This window comes from Anolis carolinensis, chromosome 2, assembly GCF_035594765.1.
Source record: "Anolis carolinensis isolate JA03-04 chromosome 2, rAnoCar3.1.pri, whole genome shotgun sequence".
Taxonomy (NCBI): domain Eukaryota; kingdom Metazoa; phylum Chordata; class Lepidosauria; order Squamata; family Dactyloidae; genus Anolis; species Anolis carolinensis.
In genome coordinates, this window is record NC_085842.1 from 183,636,762 (window position 1) to 183,657,685 (window position 20,924).

General features: G+C 43.3%; 1 protein-coding gene and 1 long non-coding RNA gene across 3 annotated transcripts in view; one reads left to right on the top strand and one right to left on the bottom strand.

The window, feature by feature from the left end:
* hdac6 (histone deacetylase 6) overlaps positions 1 to 5,486 on the bottom strand; it is an 83,382-nt gene extending 77,896 nt beyond the window's left edge. The window contains exon 1 of one of the 2 annotated variants that reach the window (XM_062971268.1): positions 5,353 to 5,486. The gene's annotated coding sequence lies outside the window, so the exon portion shown is untranslated. Of the gene's footprint in view, positions 1 to 5,171; positions 5,325 to 5,352 lie in introns of those variants that run through there. The other variant, XM_062971269.1, reaches the window with a different exon arrangement.
* The window catches only part of LOC134296398 (uncharacterized), a 46,096-nt gene continuing 30,568 nt past the window's right edge, over positions 5,397 to 20,924 (top strand). Inside the window, exon 1 of the long non-coding RNA XR_010003128.1 lies at positions 5,397 to 5,520. This is a non-coding gene — a long non-coding RNA (uncharacterized LOC134296398). The remainder of the gene's footprint in view (positions 5,521 to 20,924) is intronic.

Sequence of the window (20,924 nt, forward strand, 5' to 3'; positions counted from 1 at the left end):
AAAAATGGCATCTGCTTTCATCTTAATCAGCTGTAATATAAATAAATAAATAATATTTGAGATGCAGAACCAATGCCATTAGTAATCATCATCTTCTCAACCATAAAAAAACATGATAAACATATCTAAGAATCTATAGCTAATGCAGTCCATCCAGTGCATTTTTCCAAATCAGTGCCCCAAATAACCCCAAGGACAAGCCTAAAAAACAAGACACCAAGAATGTTTGTTGTTGAGATGGAAACAAATCTACAAAAGCCAAAACCACAAGGGATGACTCCATTCACAACAGACATCAAAACAGGCTACAGGATTGAAATGGGATCGAAAATCCACCAGCTCAGACATCCACGAACCGGTTTACAAATCTCCAAATGAGCGCATTTAAAGCTATATTTCTTGCACGCCAACATGCAACAGAGATGTCCAAATGCACTTTGAGTGACAGAATCAGAAACATCCTCTTATGAACATTTGAGGGTACCAGTGGTTACGCTGTGATCTTTCTGCCACTGCTAGTCTGAATGGCTCTATTTATACCAGGGGTCCCCAAACTTTTTAAACACGGGGCCAGTTCAAGGTCCCTCAGACCGTTGGAGAGCCGGACTATAGTTTAAAAAAAAAACCCTATGAACAAATCCCTATGCACACTGCACATGTCTTATTTTGAAGTAAAAAACAAAACAAAATGGGAACAAATACAGCCTCAGTGATAATCATCATCATCAAAATATTAAAGAGGGTTGGAAGAGACCCCTTGGGCCATTTAGTCCAACCCCCTTCTGCCTTTGTGCACCAAACGCACAAGCAAAGCACCGCTGACAGATGGCCACTCAGCCTCAATGTTAATAATAATAATAATAAGAAGAAGAAGAAGAAGAAGAAGAAGAAGAAGACTGTGCAAGGAAACTGACGAAACCATTGATCATCTCCTCAGCTGCTGTAAGAAAATTACACAGAATACAAACAGAGGCACAACTACCTGGCCCAAATGATTCATTGGAACTTATGCCTTAAGTACCACCTTCCAGCAGCAAAGAACTGGTGGGATCACAAACCTGCAAAAGTATTGGAGAATGAGCACGCAAAGATACTGTGGGACTTTCGAATCCAGACTAACAAAGTTCTGGAACACAACACACCAGACATCACAGTTGTGGAAAAGAAAAAGGTTTGGATCATTGATGTTGCCATCCCAGGTGACAGTTGCATTGACGAAAAACAACAGGAAAAACTCAGCCGCTATCAGGACCTCAAGATTGAACTTCAAAGACTCTGGCAGAAATCAGTACAGGTGGTCCCGGTGATGATCGGCACACTGGGTGCCGTGCCAAAAGATCTCAGCCGGCATTTGGAAACAATAGACATTGACAAAATTACGATCTGCCAACTGCAAAAGGCCACCCTGCAGGGATCTGCGCGCACCATCCGAAAATACATCACACAGTCCTAGATACTTGGGAAGTGTTCGACTTGTGATTTTGTGATACGAAATCCAGCATATCTATCTTGTTTGCTGTGTCATAATAAAATAATAATAAATTTTATACCCTGCTTTTTCTCTCCACAAGGAGACTCAAAGCAGCTTACATTAAAGGCATTTCAATACAATTTAAAATCTACAAATATACAAACATTAAATCAGAATTAATTATCATTGGTATTACAAAAATTCAGTTTAAACCCATAAAAACCTATTCAGAACTAAATACTCTCTTCCTACCTACCCCACCTCTTAAAGCCAAGCCTCTTTCTTTCCCCTTTGCATTGTCTCCATTGTGTGCAGTAGATTTCAACTCCTCCTTCTCCAATCCCTCATTCATCTCAACCTCTCAATTTGAGCAGAAGGAATCCAGGCTGCAATCTGGTGCATAGTTACCAGAGATTAAGCACACATTGACCAGATTTGGAGATTTATTTCAAAGCAAACAAGCACAAGACGCCCCTATTGGAACCTGAACCTTTGGAATGAAAGCACTTGCTTTCCTGTGCCACCATTCATACATTCCTCAGAGTCAGGCACTGAATCCATTGCATTGGCAGACAGGGGAAGAAAAGGGGTCGCAGAAGGAAATCTTTAGTTCTGACAAAGCACACAATGCCGTCCAGGGCTCCAGATGAAATGGCAGTATGTGCTTATGTGTTTGTATATGTGCCATCAAGTCGCCTGTCGACTTATGGCAACCCTATACATTTAATTTTTTTAAGGCAGAGAACTCTCAGAGGTGGTTTTGCAACTCCCTTCCTTTGAAATAGGACCTACAGCTCATGGAATTCATTGGCGCTACCAATCCAAGTACTAACCAGGGCTGACCCTGCTTAGCCTCTAAGATCGGACAGGATCTGATGCCTTTAGGGGATTTGCCTATATAGATGCTATTTTAGGCCCCTTCCTCACAGCTGTATAAAATCCAAATTGAATTGGATTATATGGCAGCGTGGACTCAGATAATCCAGTTCAAAGCAGATATTGTGGATTATCTGCCTTGATATTCTGAGGGCCCTTCCACACAGCCATATAACCCAGAATATAAAGGCAGAAAATCCCACAATATCTGCTTTGAACTGCAATATATGGCAGTGTGGACTCTGGTTTCTTCCACACAGCTCTATACTCCAGAATATCAAGGCAGATAATCCCACATTATCTGCTTTAAACTGGGTTATCTGAGTCCACACTACTATATATTCCAGTTCAAAACAGATAATGTGGGATTTTCTGACTTGATATTCTGGGATATAGGGCTGTGTGAAAGGGCCCCGAGGCTGACCCAGCTTAGCATCCAAGATCAGTCAGGATCTGTTGCCTTGAGGCACTCTGTTGATGGCAACTCCGTGATTTTCCCAGTGTTATCTTGGGCAAGAAATACTCAGACGTGATTTTGCTAGCTCCCTCCCCTCGTCTATGTTGGTGATATCCTGCCCAAATGTTAAGTATAGCTTAGGGCCCTTCCATACAACCATATAACTCAGAATATCAAGGCAGAAAATCCCACAATATCTACTTTGAACTGGGGGCTCTTCCAGACAGGCCCTATATCCCAGGACCTGATCCCAGGTCTTCTGCTTTAAACTGTATTATATGAGTCCAAGCTGCCATATATTCCAGTTCAAAACACATAATGTGGGATTTTCTGACTTGATATTTTGGGGTATATGGCTGTGTAGAAGAGGCCTCAGATGAGAAACTTGCATCACAGACCAGACTGTATTGCAGAGAAAGGAGCTGGAGAAAACCACCTTTGAGTATAAATGTTGGAAAAGTCAAGGAGTTGCCACGAATGGACAAGCAAGTTGAACACACACATCATAGTAAAGGTGAAGCTTTCCCCCTGACTTAAGTCCACATAATGCAGTTTGAATCTGCATAATATCCTCAGTGTGGATTCATATAGGTAAAGGTAAAGGTTTTCCCCTGACATTAAGTCCAGTCGTGTCTGACTCTGGGGGTTGATGCTCATCTCAATTTCCAAGCCAAAGAGCTGGCATCGCTCATAGACACCTCCAAGGTCATGTGGCTGGCATGACTGCATGGAGCGCCCTTACCTTCCTGCAGAAGCGGTAACTATTGATCTACTCACATATGCATGTTTTCAAACTGCTAGGTTGGCAGAAGCTGGGGCTAACAGCGGGAGCTCACTCTGCTCCCCGGATTCGAACTGCCAATCTTTCGGTCAGCAAGCTCAGCAGTTTACCCCGCTGCACCACCGGGGGCTCCGCAGACATCATACACATGCTAAATTATTATTACTAATAATATTACCATATAATGATATACAGTAGAGTCTCACTTATCCAAGCCTCGCTTATCCAAGCGTCTGGATTATCCAAGCCATTTTTTGTAGTCAATGTTTTCAATATATTGTGATATTTTGGTGCTAAATTCCTAAATACAGTAATTACAACATAACATTACTGCGTATTGAACTACTTTTTCTGTCAAATTTGTTGTATAACATGATGTTTTGGTGCTTAATTTGTAAAATAACCTAATTTGATGTTTAATAGGCTTTTCCTTAATCCCTCCTTATTATCCAAGATATTCGCTTATCCAAGCTTCTGCCAGCCCGTTTAGCTTGGATAAGTGAGACTCTACCGTAGTAATTTAATGCTTATATTGTGCTGTGCTAATAATATATTGTATGTTCATTTGATTTGTAAGCACTAATTATTACAGTAGAGTCTCACTTATCCAACATAAACGGGCCGGCAGAATGTTGGATAAGCGAGTATGTTGGATAATAAGGAGGCATTAAGGAAAAGCCTATTAAACATCAAATTAGGTTATGATTTTACAAATGAAGCACCAAAACATCATGTTAAACAAAAAATTTGGCAGAAAAAGTAGTTAAATACGCAGTAATGCTATGTAGTAATTACTGTATTTATGAATTTAGCACCAAAATATCACGATATATTGAAAACATTGACTACAAAAATGCGTTGGATAATCCAGAACGTTGGATAAGCGAGTGTTGGATAAGTGAGACTCTACTGTATTATGTACGCTGGAACTCAATCGACAGACCCAGTCCTTTAAAATTGAACACGCCCATCTGTATTTTAGAATGTGTTTTATGAATGTTTGATGTAAGTTAATTATTTTTAACTGTTTTATAGTGCATTGTACAATTTTTATATATGTATTTTATTGTAAGCCGCCCTGAGTCCCCTGTTGGGTGAGAAGGGCAGGATATAAATATTGTAATAAATAAATAAATAAGCCGCGCTGAGTCCCCTTCGGGGTGAGAAGAGCAGGATATAAATGTAGTAAATAAATAAATAATAAATGCCCTAAAGGTCCCACATCCTGCTTGATCTTGGAAGCTAAGCAGGGCCAGCCTTGGCTAATACTTGTAAGGGAGACCACCAATGCTGACCAAGCTGCATTTCAGAGGCAGGATCTGGCAAAAACACCAGCCAGGAATACAAAAATGACTTGAAGGCACATGCATAAAGAGAAAGTAAGAAAGAAAGAGAAAAAGACATGTGAGACCATACAGCCCCCTCCCACTCTTTTTAGCTAACAGTACTGTCCCCAGCCATTCACGCCCAAGACATGTACTGGTGCAACCCATGTATCCAAAGAGAGAGAGCTTTAGAGATCAAGTTCAAAGGCAATGCCCAGCCCAAGGACTTTGCATGCGTGCAGCAGGACCCGATCCACTCACCGCCCTGGCCTTGCACCAGCTGGAGGATCTGCCAAAGGAAAGCGGGAGGGAGGCGGCAGTTCCAGGCAACCGAAAAGGCGGCTCGGGAGACAGCCGCGCCCGCTCCTCGTCCCGCCTGCCCCTCCTCCCCGCGCCCCTTCCCCAGCCCGCCTGGGGGGGGGGGGGCGTGTCACCTCCTTACCTGGAGACCTCGCTCCCCCTCTCGTGCGCGGGGACTTGGTTTCGCCCAGGGCGCCGCCTGATGCTGTCACTGGACACAATCGAGTGGGAGCTGGGCGAGGCCATTCCGTTCGAAGGGGGCGTGGCTTTGAAAAATGGGCGAGACCATTGAGGAGACAGACAGAAAGCGGTCAGTGTGTGAAAGGAGGAGGAGGGGGTTGGACGAGGCCATTTGCCTTCAAGAGGGGAGTCCAGCAACATATTGTAAACGCGTGTTTCAGCTGCTGATGCCCCATCTGCAACGCCATGTGATGCAGTTGGGAACTGCGTTGTATGATCAATGTAGACCCATATAATGTATTTATTATTTATTTCCGATATTTCTACCCCGCCCTTCTCCCCGAGGCGACTCAGGGCGGCTTACACAACTGGCAGGATCACTACCAGTATATCATAATACAATAAAATAATAAGACAGTTAAAATAGTTAAAACCTAATAAAATACAATATAATGCAGTCTATTATATGAGCCCCCAGTGGCTCAGCGGATTAAACCGCTGAGCTGCTGAACTTGGTGACAGAAAAGTTGGTTCGAATTTGAGGAGCGGAGTGAGCTCCCGCTGTTAGCCCCAGCTTCTGCCAACCTAGCAGTTCAAAAATATGCAAATGTGAGTAGATCAATAGGAGGATGGTAACGGTGCTCCATGCAGTCATGCCGGCCACGTGACCTTGAAGGTGTCTACGGACAACGCCGGCTCTTTGGCTTAGAAATGGAGATGAGCACCAACCCCCAGAGTTGGACATGACTAGACTGAGCTGGAGACCGAAAGGTCCCAGGTTCAAACCCCGGGAGCGGCGGGAGCAGCCGCTGTTAACTCCAGCTTCTGCCAACCTAGCAATTGGAAAACATGCCAATGTGAGTAGATCAATAGGTTGTGCCGTCGCGCCTGGGGCTGTAAACTCTTAGTGAAAGAGGCATGGACGTGACATCTTTCCCCAGGGGATTGCTTCTTGCCCTCCTTTAGGGAAACTGGAACTCCCAAGGACCAAAACACTGTAGATAACTCAAAAACTGGGTTTATTGTTCACAAAGGGGGTAAAAGAAAATATACATTACAGTCTTTGATTGTTTAAGTCCATGAAGCTTGTCCAGATCCCTCTTTCTCTGGCTGTGAATGCCGGAGCAAACTCAGCCTCAGTCCAATGACCTATATCTGAAGACAAGAGTCTTCCTCTGTTGCCAAAGGACTGATGTGAAGGCGCTTGAGACTCCTCAACGTTGTTCAGGTTGGCCCTGAACATGAAGTGTGAGTCCCAAGGGTAAGAACCTCAGAATTGGTGCTGAGAGGTAACTTTTGAAGGGCTTTTTGAGCCAAGCCTCTCTTTCACGTCCATCCGATAGAGGACTTGCTGATGGAATGAAAAGGAGGAAACACAGTCCTACTCCAGGAAGAGGTGGAGCCAAACAGTTTTGCTGAGTGAGCAATGTAACAGGTACAAACAACATTGATTGACAGATATAAATAACCAATCCAACTACATTTACAGGGCAAGGGCAAAATCAGGCATGATTCAACAATTCAAATCTTGAAACTTATAGTTTGACATATAGATGGCGCCACTCGCGCCGTCACACTCCCGGCCTAGATTTCCGGACTTTCGGAAATCTAAACAAAATGGAGTTAAATACCTTTAACTCTAATAACTTTAAGACTGTATGTCTTCTGAAAATAACACAACCATGTCGCTGATAGGCCTGTCAAACAAAGAAACCTTTTCGTTAGAGACGACCTTAACCTGGGCCTTGCGCACTCTATTGTCAGGACTAGGATATAATTTTGACACAATACCCTTAGCCCATTGGTGTCTAGGAGCATCTTTTTGTTTAAGTAACACCAAATCCCCAACCTTTATGTTGGCACTTTCACGTTGCCAGATCTTTCTTTTCTGTAATAAACTCAAGTATTCTGACTTCCAACGTTTCCAAAATTGGTTAGCCAGAGATTGGACACGTTTCCATTGGGCTCTATATGACCCTTCTGCAACAGGCAACATGATATCGTTCCAACCCGGAACCTTATGAGTCAAAATCAAAGCAGGAGTTAACAACTGGGGATTGTCTGGGTCGCTGGTAAGCGGGGCCAGTGGTCTGTTATTGATAATGGCTGAGATTTCAGCCATGAATGTGACAAGCATTTCGTGTGTAAGATACTTGTGTTCTGTTAGGATGGAGCTGAGTATCCTTCTGCAGATACCTATCATTCTTTCCCAAGCACCGCCCATGTGAGACGCGTGAGGGACATTGAACATCCAAACTATTTGCTCTTGATTTGAAAATTCACGGATGGCTTCATCCTTCTCAAATAGGGTCAGACAATCGAGCTCTTTAGTAGCTCCTATGAAATTGGTCCCATGGTCAGACCTGATGGTCTTAACGGGGCCTCTGATTGCTATGAACCTTTTAAGGGCATTGAGGAAGGAAGATGAATCCATACCTTCAATTACCTCTATATGTACTGCTCTAATCACCAGGCATGTGAAAAGTACTGCCCATCTTTTGGAGTTGGCGCTGCCACCCCTAGTTTTCCTTACAGTGACCTCCCAAGGGCCAAATACATCAATGCCGATGTGTGAGAATGGGGGGTCAGTGGCTGTCCTATCTGGTGGTAAATCCGCCATAAGTTGACTTTGACAATCACGCCTAAGATGTCTACATTTGACACAATTATAAATCACTTTACCAACAAGTTTACGAGCATTAACAATCCAAAACCCATTGTTTCTTAGGGCAGACTCAGTAAATGTCCTTCCTTGGTGTTTAACTTTTGTGTGGAAATGCTGTGTCAACAGCTGAGCTATGTGGTTATGGTGTGGCAAAATAAAAGGATTTTTAACACAGGATCTAATCTTTGCTCTTTTTAGTCTACCTCCAACCCTAAGGAGACCCTCATTGTCCAGGAAGGGGTTCAAGTCCTTTAAACAACTATTTTTGGACAAGGATGCTTTTCTTTCTAGACAAGCTATTTCTTCTAAAAAACACTGTCTTTGAGTGGATCTCAGGATGACTGTTGAGGCTTTTGAAAGATCTTGGGGCTGAATTGCACCACTGTTTTTTGTAGTGATGTAATGTATGAGCCTGGCAATGGCTGCCTGAAGTCTAGTCCATTTTGAAAATCTTTCAAACTTGGCTGGATTTAAACCTTGCCTTGATAAGTCTTGGCCATCTGCACTAGCGTCAAAAACAATACGGACTTCGTCAGGTTTCTGAGGATGAGTCACTTTGTGGTATGGCAGGAACCACTGCTCTTCTCTCTTCACACACATGCTGGCTGGTTCAGTGTAGTTGCTTCTGAAGAGGTCTTCCACAAACTGGGTGATCTGGGTCTTTACCTTCGGATCCTTTAGCATCCTTCTTCTTAAGGACAGGAGACGATGAAGGGCAACATCTCTGTTGTTGGGAAGAGATGGTCTTTCCGGCTTGAAAGGTAAAGGTGCTATCCAATTACCTTCAGGGTCTTGAGTGACTTGGTTGTTCATCATCTCAAGAAACTTCTGTTCATTTTTAGAGAAGGCTGTTTGCTCATCTCTCTCTGTGACTTCAAAGATGGAAGAGTAATCGGGCATTACTCCCTGGCAGCAAACTGAGATGTGGCTGGCACATCCTTGCATTAGTGAAGGCCTTTTAGTGACAGGCTGGAACATCTTGTTCAGGCAGACTGGGCCTAACACCGTCCATCCTAAAGGCAACTGCTGGGCCATGGGTGATCCCTTAGGACCTTCAATCTGGTTGCTAACACGGAACAGTGTGGGACAATTTGCACCGATAAGCATTACGATGTCTGTTTCTAAGTCCAAAGCTGGAATTAGATCTTGAATACCTTTGAGATGAGCATGGGTTTGTACCACCTCCTTCGTGGCTATCTGTTCTTTGTTCCTGGGAATCAGGCTGCATTCTATAAGGTCAGGAAGATCGTATCTGACCTTTTGTCCGACAGGCGAGATTTTGAACTTTGTTGCAACTCTGCCATTCATCTTATTCTTTCCAGAACAAGTGGATATGGTGTAATCTATTGTCTCGGTATGAAGGTTGAACATGTCGAAGAACTCTGGGGTTGCAAGAGATGCGTCACTTTGGGCATCCAAGGCGACGTAGACCCTTTTCTTATTCCACGGCTGCTTGTCTGGATACACCTCTGCCAGGCAGATTGGGTGGCAAATCCTTGGCTTGTGGCTATTTTGACAAAGCTTGGTGCAGGCAACCGTAGGAGCCTTGAGGGCTACCTGAGGTTCTGTAGGCTTTTGGTCTTCTTTGGTTTCTTCTTTGGCAGGAGAACTTAACTTTGCTTTGAATTGAGGGGAATCGAAGTTGTGCATTGCAGAGCAATGCTTGATGCTGTTGCAGTGTTGGCATTTAACCTTTTCTTTGCAGTCTTTGGAGAAGTGAATAGTGGCGCCGCAGCATCTAAAGCACACCTTGGCCTTTTGAACTATTTGGAGTCGTTCTTTGTAAGGCTTCTTTGCGAACTCTCTGCATTCAGCTAGGCTGTGTGGCCTTTGATGAATGGGACAGGATATGGTGTTGTTGCTGACTGGTTGAGCAGAAGTTGCAGGAGTTGCGTCTGTCATCTTGACACTTAGGTTCCTACTAAGATCTTTGCCCTGGGCTTTGTCTTCTTTGGAGGTCTTTTCAGGCTTTAGGTCTTGGTACAAAGCGAGAAGACCTGTTTGAGGGTCATTCCTCTCACGGGCTGCTCTAGTGACGAAATCCACCAAAAAGGTGAAGGGCGGGTATACATTTGCATTCTCCTCTTTGTACTTGAACACCTGTTTTCCCCAAGCTTCTCGAAGAGGAAAAGGAAGTTTGCAGAGAATGGCACTCTGCAACGTGTGCTGGTCCAGACATGCTAAACCTGGCAGCTCTGGATTTCCTTTGGCTGAAGCTAGCTCTAGTAAAAGATCACTAAAGTCCCAAAGCTGTTTGCAATCTTTCATCTTCAGTGATGGGAACCTGTTGAGTCGATCCATGAGGGACGCTTCTATCTCAGTGCTCGCACCGAAGCGCTGGTCCAAGCGAGACCACGCTGTGGACAAAGCTCTTTGGGGGTCTGCTACATGAGCAGCATAAAGTCTTTTTACTTGCTCAGCTGAGCTGGGTCCAAGCCACGCCATAAGAAGAGACAGTTCTTCATCCGCTTCTAGCTTGAAATCTCGAATGGCCCTCATGAAGGTGATTTTCCACAGAAGGTAGTCATCCGGTCGGTCAGTGAATTTCTGGACGCCTTTGTCTCTGATGTCTCTTCTTGAATTTCTCAAGAGGGAACCCAATTGAGACTCCAGTGTGTAAGGGTACATCTGAGGAGTGTGATGTGGCCCGACGAAGTCAATGTTCTTCGGTTGAACACATCTTGTCTCGATGGTAGGCGATGCTGGGTTCAGCAGATTGCTGGCAGGCAGCACCTCTGAAGCCTTCATCTTCAGCGATGGGAGAATTGACTTGGTATGCAGGGATGAATGTGGTGGTTCACTCCCGGCCATGCCTTGCCAATCTGAATGGACATCTGGATGTTGTTGAAAGACGTCATCCTTTCGTTCCCAAGTAGACGGGTGGTATTTCTGAGGCCTAAGTACAGGGATGGACTCTGACAGAGATGATGGCACTCTCCCGGCCGTGCTTTGCTGTACTTCTGAGGAATGGGCTGGCCTTGAAGTTGCGAACATTGGAACAGGTGAGCGATCTTCAAGGTGGCGAAAGGAGATATGACTCTGCACTACAGGTGGTGCCAGTTGCAGGTGTGCTGAAACCTTTGCTGTAGGCTCTTGTGTTGGCAGGAAACTAAGGTTTTCTTGGGTTAGTTCCTGTGATAGGGCTTTGGCTAGAATGTTAGCTCTGACTATCTTTTGTGCTGTGTCTCTTTTTACTTGAAGCAGATCTAGATCCCGTTGCAGCTCATCTTGCTTGGCTTCAGCCATTGCAAGCTCTATTTCTCTCTGGGCCCTGGCCTGTGCTAGGTCAGCTTCTTGTTAGGCCCTAGCCTGCGCTAGGTCAGCTTCTTGTTGGGCCCTAGCCTGCGCTAGGTCAGCTTCTTGTTGGGCCCTAGCCTGCGCTAGGTCAGCTTCTTGTTGGGCCCTAGCCTGCGCTAGATCAGCTTCTTGCTGGGCCCTAGCCTGAGCTAGAAGCAGTTTCTGCTTGGCTTTAGCCTGTTGAAGGAGGAGTTCCTCTTCATTGAAGGCAAAGTCTTGCCTAGCCATTTCTGCAGACGCCTCTGCTTCTAAAACCTCTTTTCTAATTTTCAAACGGACAGCCTCTCTGTTGTAGTGGGCTGCTTTGGAAGAAGTACTGATGAATGAGTGTGTGGATTGGGAGGAACTGCTATGCCTAGATGAATGCTTGGATTTAAGGCTAGCATCATTAGATGGAATCTTGAGCAGACTGGATCTAAGGCTTACACATGGGGAGCCTTGAACCCTTTCTTCTGCACCTTCTACAAGGGGGGATTTGACCCTTGTTTGCAAAATCTCATTGCTATGACTTGACATTCTGTGAAATTCAAAAGAAAACTTATCCCAAGTTTCAAACAGTACAAAATGCAATACTATTTAACTATACAATTAAAGGCACACAAAAGGGCAATGCAATATTTTAAACAAGACAATTAAAACAGCTGCTTAACTGGGAAGTTAAGCCTGGGCTTTCATAAACTTGCAGCAGGCTTTGAAGAAATGGCAGGAACTGCAGAAGGTTGGAATTTATTGCTTTGCAAACTGGTTTCTGGAAGAGGCTTGGTTGCTGTAAAGGCTGGCTTCTGGAGAAATGTATCTACTTTGCAGAAACCTGGATTTTGCTGCAGTTGCAAGAGCTGGATGTAGCGATTTGCTGGCTTGAGAAACAGAAAAGGCGGGAAACTTAGCAAATGTATCAATTTTGCAAAGGCTAGGCTTCTAGCAAATGTATCCACTTTGCAGAAGGCTTCAACTTGTTGCAGCTGCAAGAGCTGGATGTATCAATTTGCTGGTGGCTTGAGATGCAAAAAGAGCGGGAAAGCTTGCAAATGTCTCAATTTTGTGAAGGCTGGGCTTCCCTCTGGAGGCAAAGGCAGGCTTCTTTTGACTTCTTTATCTTTAGGAGACTATGGGCTTGGCAAATTCAAGGCCCTTCCTGGCTCCTTCTTTTCCCTTCTTAGCACTTCTGGAAGGCTTCTTTCAGCAGTTCTGGAAAAGAAGGCTCCTCTCTCAGTACTTCTGGAAAAGAAGGCTTCTCTCAGCACTGCTGGAAAAGAAGGGTCCTCTCAGCACTGTGCCGTCGCGCCTGGGGCTGTAAACTCTTAGTGAAAGAGGCATGGACGTGACATCTTTCCCCAGGGGATTGCTTCTTGCCCTCCTTTAGGGAAACTGGAACTCCCAAGGACCAAAACACTGTAGTTAACTCAAAAACTGGGTTTATTCTTCACAAAGGGGGTAAAAGAAAATATACATTACAGTCTTTGATTGTTTAAGTCCATGAAGCTTGTCCAGATCCCTCTTTCTCTGGCTGTGAATGCCGGAGCAAACTCAGCCTCAGTCCAATGACCTATATCTGAAGACAAGAGTCTTCCTCTGTTGCCAAAGGACTGATGTGAAGGCGCTTGAGACTCCTCAACGTTGTTCAGGTTGGCCCTGAACATGAAGTGTGAGTCCCAAGGGTAAGAACCTCAGAATTGGTGCTGAGAGGTAACTTTTGAAGGGCTTTTTGAGCCAAGCCTCTCTTTCACGTCCATCCGATACAGAACTTGCTGATGGAATGAAAAGAGGAAACACAGTCCTACTCCAGGAAGAGGTGGAGCCAAATAGTTTAGCTAAGTGAGCAATATAACAGGTACAAACAACATTGATTGACAGATATAAATAACCAATCCAACTACATTTACAGGGTAAGGGCAAAATCAGGCATGATACAGCAATTCAAATCTTGAAACTTATAGTTTGACATATAGATGGCGCCACTCGCGCCGTCACATAGGTACTGCTCCAGCTGGAAGGTAATGGCGCTCCATGCAGTCATGCCGGCCACATGACCTTGGAGGTGTCTACAGACAACTCCGGCTCTTTGGCTTAGAAATGAAGTTGAGCACCAACCCCCAGAGTTGGACATGACTGGACTTAATGTCAGGGGAAAACCTTTACCTTTACCTATATGAATCCACACTGAGGATATTATGCAGATTCAAACTGCATTATGTGGAAGTGTAGATGGGACTTGAGTAAATGAAGACTGAGAAGTTCATGGCTGACATACCCCTAATACCATAATAATGGCTCCCAATGTCATCTACTTCCCCATAGTTAAAAAGTCCACAATTGGATTGGGGTTTTTTTTAATTATTATTATAGCAATATACAACGTTGGAGGTGGAAATGTTCTATTACTTTGCCCTTTCATACAAGGATAAGGTCATGAGAATTTTTAGACATTCTTCCAATTTATATATAGGGCCCCTTCCACACAGCTGAATAAAATCCCATGTTTTCTTTGGGGTGGGTCTCAGGGTGACTTGACAAATGGCAATCATTAGATGCCAAAGGTAAAAGTAAAGGTTTTCCCTTGACATTGAGTCTAGTTGTGCCCGACTCTGGGGGTTGGTGCTAATCTCCATTTCTCAGCCAAAGAGCCAGCTTCCTTCATAGACACCTCCAAGGTCATGTGGCTAACATGACTGCATGGAGCGCCGTTACCTTCCCACCGGAGCAGTACCTATTTATCTACTCACGTTTGCATTTTTTCGAACTGCTAGGTTGGCAGAAGCGGGAGCTCATCCCATCCCGTGGATTCAAACCACTGGCCTTCTGGTCAACAAGTTCAGCAGCTTGGAGGATTATCTCGCTGCGCCACTGTGGCCACGGGGCTTATGCCACAATAAATATGTCTTTAAGGTGTTTTGTGTCTGCTGCTGCACCAATGCCATCTCAGGGATCCAGCAGCCCCAGGCCTTTTCCCTACCCAGGCATTCAAAAAGACCTTTCACCACTCTACTTAAAGAAGGAGATGGTTCATGGAGGAGAGGATAGAGGGGGTATATAAGTCAACCCTGACTTTGGGGTCGATTTTTTGATAAAAAATAACTCTCAGGACAGTATTAACGTTTTAATGTTTTAGTTCATTGTATAACGGTGTAATGGCATCAATTGCCACTTGTAAGCTGCCCTGAATCCCCTCGGGTGAGAAGGGCGGGGTATAAATAATTGAAATAAATAAATAAATATTTTATTGCTATTGTGAAGCGTAAAATAATCATGTTGGGAAAGGTGCTAATATGACTACAAGTGTGTAGGCAAGGTGACAAAGAGTAAGTCACACAGCCACCATGTTATATGCTGCAAGGAGGTGGTAAGAATAGCTCTCTAACAGGTCCCACGTATTTTTAAAAATAACACATCTGTGAATTGGATGGAAGATTGAGAAAATTGGTGGGAAGATCAAGGTGCCACTTAAAAATGGCAGAGGCAGACCTCAAGTTATGGATGCATCTGTGCCAGTGGTTCTCAACCCGTGGGTCCATAGGTGTTTTGGCCTGCAACTCCCAGAAATCCCAGTCAGTTTACCAGCTGTTAGGATTTCTGGGAGTTGAAGACCAAAACATATGGGGACCCACAGGTTGAGAACTATTGGCATAGATGCATCGATAGCTTGAGGTCTGCCTCTGCCATTTTTCAGTGGCACCTTGATCTTCCCACCCATTTTCTCAGTCTTCCAGAATTAATACCACTTTAACTATTGCATCCTTTGGACACATCTTGTTTCATGATATGCTTGGGATGCTTTTTGCTATTTTCCTCTAGCCAAGAAGTAGGGAATTCCACTTTGAGTCTCCTTCAGGAGAGATAAAGCAGGATATTAATAATAATAATAATAACTGGGAGCCACTGGGTTAGATGGACCAATGATCTGACATCATATAAGACAGCTTCCTATCTTCCTAAAATGTAATCTCTTGTTTATGGTCCATGAGATGGGCTTCTTTGTGCAAAATCTTAATTTTCTTCTTGTCTTGGCTGTTTTTGAGAGCCCTTCCACACAGCCATATAACCCAGAATATCAAAGTAGATAATCCACAATATCTGCTTTGAATTTGGCTATCTGAGTCCATACTGCCATATAATCCAGTTCAATGTGGATTTTATACAGCTATGTAAAAGGGGCCTAAGTACAACACACACTAAAGCTTCCTGTGGCAGAAAGCAGGGTACTAAAACCAGTTTCATCAGAGCCTCTTATACAAGAAGAACATCCACCTGTGATCTGAAGCTTTCCAACTAGTCTAGCAAACTACCTTTCTTTTCATCCCCTGAGAACTTGGTCTTGCACATTAGTCGATTTGGTATCTACTGCTTCTGGACAAAGTAAAACTCTATGATTTAGCCCTAAGCTCAGCAAAGTGGGTGGAGGAACTTCAGCCAAGACCTATCCTCATCCTGCCTTGTACAACTTTTCAATGTTGTTCCCAGCATTGGTGCCAGCCCCTTATCTGAGATAGTAGGGGGACTGCGTGGGGAGCAATGATCTCATTATGCTGTCTTCCAAGGGTTATGCCTTGATGGGCTTGATAAAGCCCCTGTTGCCTCCTTTGATAGCTCTATAGAAGGATGTGGGAAATGGAGAGGAAGAGATCTTAGGAGATAAGGCCCACACCATCAAGGAAGATCAAAACTGGGCCCATGCTATAATTGAAGGGATCTTCCCCTTTGATTTAGCAAACATCGCTGGGAAAGAAATCATGATGTGAGGAATGAGCTGAGCATGTATGTCCAAAATCAAGATTCCTAGCCAGAATTGCTGTGCAGCAATATCTGCTGGGTTTGGGTATCCCTTCTATAAAATAGCAAAATCAAGGTTTGCATTTTTAATTGTGTGTGTGTGTGTGTTCTTTTGGTTAGAATATTTTCAAGGACCGGGCTGTGGCGCAGGCTGGAAAGCAAGCCAGCTGCAACAAATCACTCTAACCAAGAGGTCATGAGTTCGAGGCCTGCGTCTTGTCTCTGTCTCTGTTCTGTGTCATGGCATTGAATGTTTGCCTTTATGTGTGCAATGTGATCCACCCTGAGTCCCCTTCGGGGTGAGAAGGGCGGAATATAAATGCTGTAAATAAATAAATAAGTCATGAACGGTTGAAACCATGGATACAGAGAGCTGACAGTAGTCACCCGAACCAGGAAAAGGATACTAATTTTTAGAAGAGTATCGTAGCAGAGATGTGGCAAAGCATTCTTTAGGAGTGTCCTTGTCACTACTTACACAGGTTTCCAACCCAATAAACATTGCTACCCATTTCTTCCTTACTGCCCAAATGAAAATTTTTCCCAGAATATCTATATAATGTGATCTCTCTCTCAGTTCCACCTGCTCTGTGAGTCATCACTTCAGATTAAAATGAAGCATAAAATGACATACAGTAGAGTCTCACTTATCCAACATAAACGGGCCGGCAGAACGTTGGATAAGCGAATATGTTGGATAATAAGGAGGGATTAAGAAAAAGCCTATTAAACATCAAAATAGGTTATGATTTTACAAATTAAGCACCAAAACATCATGTTATACAACAAATTTGACAGAAAAAGTAGTTCATTACACATTAATGCTATGTAGTAATTACTGTATTTACGAATTTAGCACCAAAATATCACAATGCATTGAAAACATTGACTACAAAAATGTGTTGGATAATCCAGAACATTGGATAAGTGAGACTATACTGTATTTGCATACATGCATATCCATCTGTTATCCCTGCCTTTCTCCCCACTCTCACCTGCAACCATGTAGTGTGTAAGATCTTTGGGGCTGAGAACTCTTTGTTTATGTTTTCATATTTAAAAAAAACACATGCACTGATTATGCTACAGAAATCCTATTCTTCCAACACTTTCCCTAAGAATTCTTTATATCACAAATGTAGGTTGGAACTTTTGAAAGCTGAAGAAGTGATAGGTTACTGTCCGTCTTGAGGGCAGCACATTTCTCAGTTTGATAATAGAATCAACTGTTTTACTTTCTGGTGATATTGTGCGGAAAGTAGGATTATGAGATGAAACGTTCTTTCTTTGATTTAAATCACCCTCCTTTGCAAGTGTGCTGTGGGATAGATATGTACAGTAGAGCATTTATCATAATGTATAGTTCCACCTGAATGTAAAAACAATTACCTATTCTCTGCTCATCATAGAATCATAGAGTTGTAAGAGACCTCATGGACCATTCAGTCCAAACTCCTGCCAAGAAGCTGGTAAATCGCATTCAAAGCACCCCGACAGATGGCCATCCAGTCTCTGCTTACAATCCTCCAAAGAAAGAGCCTCCACCACATTTCGGAGCAGAGAGTTCCACTGCTGAACAGCACTCACAGTGAGGAAGTTCTTCCTAATGTTCAGGTGGAATCTCCTTTCCTGTAGTTTGAAGCCACTGTTCCTTGTCCTAGTCTCCAGGGCAGCTTGCTCCCGCCTCCCTATGATTTCCCCTCACATATTTATACATGGCCATCATGTCTTCCCTTAGCCTTCTCTTCTGCAGGCTAAACATGCCCAGCTCTTTAAGCCGCTCCTCATAGGGCTTGTTCTCTAGACCCTTGATCATTTTAGTCACCCTCCTCTGGACACTTTCCAGCTTGTCGACATCTCCCTTCAATTGCAGTGCCCAGAATTGGACACAGTATTCCAGGTGTGGTCTGACCAAGGCAGAATAGAGGGGGAGCATGACTTCCCTGGATCTAGACATTATACTCCTATTTACGCAGGCCAAAATCCCATTCGCTTTTTTAGCTGCCGCCTCACACTGTTGGCTCATGTTTATCTCGTTATCCATGAGGACTCCTTTTCCACAAACTACTGTTTTTGACAGGGTAAAAAAATTGTTTACACTAGTGGCTACAAGTAATCAGTGAGTACTTGCCTCACTTCCAACAGACCTCTGAAGATGCCAGCCACAGGTGCAGGTGAAACATCAGAAGAGAATGCAACTGGAACATAGGCATACAGCCAAAATAACACACAGCAACCCAAAGACTTGTAAAACCACAGCCCTCATGATTCCGTAAAATTGAGCTATGGAGCTTAAAGTAGTGTCAATCTGCATTAAGTCTACATTGTAGGTAGCACATAAGAGATTTAGGCCAAACATTTAAAGGACCCTCAATTTAAATTCTGCTTTTAATTCAGTAAAGAACAGCTTGAATATCCCTTATCCGACCAAAAGTGTTTTGGATTTTTGGAATATCTGTATTTGAATAGATGTACATAATGAGATATCTTGGAGATGCGACCCAAGTCTAAACATTACATTCCTTTATGCTTAATATATACACATAGACTGAGGGTAAATTTTATACAATATTTTCTATACTTTTATGCATAAAACAAAGTTTGTGTGCACTGACCATCAGAAAGCAAAGACATTGCTATCTTAGCCACCCATGTCGGCAATTTTGGAGTATGCCAGAATTCTGGATAAAGAAAGTCCAACCTGTACTTCAGAAGGCTAGCAGTTCTTCTATAGCGAAGAAGTACCATAACTGAGATGTATTCAAAAAACAAGTTATCCTCACTCCTGTTATTAATGGAAAGTAGCATGTAAAAAGTATTTTTTTCTAATAACCTCAAAACAATTTCAGTCTCAAGTAAAAAGGCATCAATGGAAGCTTAGCACAGCAAATGTACAAGCCAGCCAAGTCAGTGGAGTATATCAGATAGTATACTCTGCTCAGAACCAACATGATCCTCTCACCTTTCTCCTGCTACTTTAAAAGTGGGAGTGGAAACATTAACTCATCCGTCACTCATCTGTCTCGGTGGGAGAATGTGTGAGGTGTGGGGATGAAAGGACAGATTCATTTTGGGCTGGATTATAATGGAAGAGTGAGCAAATGGAAGAAAAGGAGTTGTATTGAGAGACATTTGAGAAAAAAGAAATAGGTAAAAGGTAGACTGGAGTTCACTGGAGCTGTTGATTGTTGAAAAGTGAAGCAGACATCCTGTTTGGGTATCTTTGACTCAGTGTGAAAAGAGCAATAAAACTGGAAAATTAGGAAAAGACTGGAGATATAAACTCTGAAAAGTGGAGACATCCTGTTTGCATACTGATGCCTGACTGGTGGAAAATCTGATATGGAACTAAAAGATGTTGATAATGTTGTGGGGAGTTGAAATTCTTTGCCCTCGCCCCATTCAACCTGCATTTGTTGTTGTTAATTGCCATCAGGCCAACCTTCAGTCAGAGGTTGTGAGGGATGATGGGTTTTCCGGTGTATGAAATGAGAGGATTTTGGATCAGGATTCTGCATGGCAGAATGATCCTGTGTGTGATCAAATAGAAATGGCTTCAGAGCAGGGAGGAGATGGAGATGCTTTGGCATGGGAAGATAATGAGGACCTTTCCCTTGGTCGTTCCTTGGCAATGAAAGAGAAGGAGCTAGAAGAGAGAGATCTTTCCCCTGGGGAAAAACCTATGGTCAGTAGGAGTATGAGATTCAATTTATGGGAGGAAGTGAGATTACGGAGGTCACAGAGAATTTGTGAGAAATCGGTGAAAGAGACTAGTGAGAAATCCTTGAAACAGAGCAGATGTCAAAGGCATGACTTCATTGTTTGTGGACCTTAAATTACCATGTTGTTCACTGAAAGGTTTAGATCAGGCAACGCTGCATTACCATGTACACCAGGCATGGGCAAACTTTGCCCTCCAGTTGTTTGGACTTCTGCTCCCACAATTCCTAACAGCCTATGGACTGTTTGGAATTGTGGGAGTTGAAGTCCAAAATACCTGGAGGGCCAAAGTTTGCCCATGCCTGACGTACACCTTGGGTCTTGTTCTCGTTCTACGTTCAAGTCTATGTCTAAGATCTCTGGGAAAGTCTTGCGCTCATGTTCATGGATTCATGTTTTGAAAGAAGTTCCTGTATTCCTGGTTATGGATCCATAACCAGGAATATAGGAACTTCTTTCAAAACATGAATCCATGTTTTGATTCCTTTGTTTTGATTCCTGGTTTTTCCATGTATCTCGTCACTTTTGAACAGAACATTGCTGTTTGGACTATTGTCTTTTGAAGGCCTTTTTTCCTATTGCTTCTTGAACATTGCTTTTTATATTACCTTTTACCTTTTTATATGTACAGTAGAGCCTCACTTATTCAACGTTCTGGATTATCCAATGCATTTTTGTAGTCAATGTTTTCAATATATTGTGATATTTTGGTGCTAAATTCGTAAATACAGTAATTACTACATAGCATTACTGCGTATTCAACTACTTTTTCTGTCAAATTTGTTGTATAACATGATGTTTTGGTGCTTAATTTGTAAAATCATAACCTAATTTGATGTTTAATAGGCTTTTCCTTAATCTCTCCTTATTATCCAACATATTCGCTTATCCAACATTCTGCCGGCACGTTCACGTTGGATAAGCGAGACTCTACTGTACTTTCTTCAATAAACTGTTCAGTTAGTAATACTGGACTCTTGTGTGGTGTTGGGTGCAAAGGTGATTCCAGGCCAGAGTGCAACAGGTAACCTTGTTGTCAACAGCCCTCTTTAGGTCTTGAAAACTCAGCACCATGGCTCTATCCA